This window comes from Sardina pilchardus, chromosome 18, assembly GCF_963854185.1.
Source record: "Sardina pilchardus chromosome 18, fSarPil1.1, whole genome shotgun sequence".
Lineage (NCBI taxonomy): Eukaryota > Metazoa > Chordata > Actinopteri > Clupeiformes > Clupeidae > Sardina > Sardina pilchardus.
This window is the reverse complement of record NC_085011.1, coordinates 820760-823259: the sequence shown is the minus strand read 5'-3', so window position 1 is coordinate 823259 and position 2500 is coordinate 820760. Positions and strand designations below refer to the sequence as shown.

General features: G+C 43.9%; 1 protein-coding gene across 1 annotated transcript in view; it reads left to right on the top strand.

The window, feature by feature from the left end:
- lrrc73 (leucine rich repeat containing 73) overlaps positions 1–2500 on the top strand; it is an 18574-nt gene that overhangs the window by 6367 nt on the left and 9707 nt on the right. The window lies entirely within an intron of this gene.

Sequence of the window (2500 nt, the reverse complement as noted above, 5' to 3'; positions counted from 1 at the left end):
ATTATTGCGATAAACGATAATATTGCCGTTCTGAGATCATTTTTATCTAATATAATGATAATGGCATAATAATGCAGGTACACCTTTTCAAAGATCAATAACTTGTATTTCTGAAGAATAAGGAACTGGAATGGGAAGACATTTTTAAATATCCACAATAAATGAACAAAACAACCAAAAACAATAAATACAATGGACTCTCAGTCTCTACTAACACTCTGTTTAAAGGCCAGCAAATTAAAACGTGACATGCAACAGGGGGCGTGTAGAGTGACAGTTGCTAAGCCTTATGCACGGAACTAAATGTCATCATAGCTGATCAATTAGGCCTACGCAGTCAGCTAAACATTTGAAACTTGCGCAAAACGGCATGAACCCAGCATCTGCACGTCACATAAAACACAAATTGAAGCAATAAGTTGGTCAGCGGATAATCCTACTGCAAAGCCTTTTCACAGGTATGCTACGTTTATGACATATAACGTTGATTACGAACACATTTCACCACAGCTGACAATTAGCTTACGACATTTTAACCGGAGCTGCCGGCTGTTTTGGCTGATTCTTGAGCTCTCAGCGGAGTGCAGACTTTGCAGAGTGTGTCTTTATCAGATGATGAAAGAACGTAGCTTAAATAAGCATGATTTTCTGAACTGCATTATCACTATTTTTACCCCCATACCTGTCAAGCTACAACAGAAAGCCTCTTCAGTGTGCTTAGGCCAATCGCCAAAGCCTCGTCTAGCCTGTTCATCAAATGAATGTAAGAAAGTAAAGTTGTCCGTCATGTTATTGAAAGATACATGTCTGACAAGTGACTGACATGAGGGTTCACTCCTCGTTAGGCTGCGCTAAAGGAACCGAGAGGGGTCGCCGTGGTTATCCTCTCTTTCGTAGAGAGAGAGAGAGAGACGAGAAAAACAATCAAGCATGAAAATGGAAATTATCGCGGCCGGAAAAGTTATCGAGCTCATTTTTTTTATCGTGCGATTTATTGATTTATTGAATATCGCGACAGGCCTACACACACACACACACACACACACTCACACTCACACTCACACTCACACAAACACATCATTCTCCGCGTCCTCAACCTGGACTACAACCCACTGGGTGAGTCTCACACACACACACACACACACACACACACACACACACACACACACACACACACACACACACACACACACTCACACATCATTCTCCGCGTCCTCAACCTGGACTACAACCTGCTGGGTGAGTCTCTCACACACACACACACACACACTCTGCCTGAGGGGTCAGGGACAGGTGAGGGACAGGGACAGGTGAGGGGTCAGGGACAGGTCAGGGGTGAGGGGTCAGGGACAGGTGAGTCGCACTGTCGTCGCTGACTCACATGGAGGATGCAGAGTGTGCAGAGCCCAACTTGGAAAAACTTGGATTTTTGGAGCCGCAAAATAAATATCGCAAGTTCTGTAAGATACGGTTAGCGTACCATTTGGCCACTAGCAACATGAGGTCCCATATGGAAATGTGTGCCCAAATGAGCATAGCATAGTGTGTGTGTGTGTGTGTGTGTGTGTGTGCGTGCGTGCGTGCGTGCATAGCATAGTATGTGGAACTACAGCTAAACAGCCACGCCTTGACACCGCCTGCCGCAAGCCCGTTGGAAAGAGGCCATCACGCTGAAATGAATTACGTTCATTTGTAAGGACAATGTGTGTGTGTGTGTGTGTTAATTTGTAAGGACAATGTGTGTGTGTGTGTGTGTGTGTGTGTGTGTGTGTGTGTGTGTGTGTGTTCATTTGTAAGGACAATGTAATACCGATCAGTGTCCTGGATGGTGCAGGCTTCAGGGAGTTCTGTCAAGCAATGAGGTACCGTATCCCTAGCCGTGGAACAGTCACCAATAGAATCCAAACAACTTTTGGGGTTGAGAACTGAGAAGCTGATTAACGACTGGCCGACGCAATGGGTCAGCACTAGGGCTGTCAATCTTCCTCTAGTATCCCATTCGAATTTCATTCATTATCATTTTTCTAAATTCAAATTATATTCGAATATTTAATGGTCAATTTTGACTTATTAATATTTACTACTTTTCTATCTACTCACACTGTAAAAACTGGCTTAGCCACTGCCACTATGACATCGTAGTTGACTTGTTTTACGTGATAGCTGTCTTGCTAAGTGATTTATAGCCCTTTTCTGACTGAGAAACATTACATTCACGTTACAGAAATAACGGGCTAATGGGGATTTTGCAGTGTGAAAGGTAGACGTGTTTTGGTCCCAGGTTGTCTGAAGCCGACTGCTGAACGACTGCTGTTATTTCAGTTAGCTCGTTGGCTAGTTAGCTAGCATTAGGCAAACATTCCAAAAAGACGTGCTGGCCTACTGTCAGACGGTTTTGGTAACATAGCAACAATAAACACTTGACCGAAGCGCTGAGAAAAGGAGGAGGGAGCAGCTGCACCTAAAGCTGTCGTTTGCTAAAAGCAAAGTCTTTTTAAAG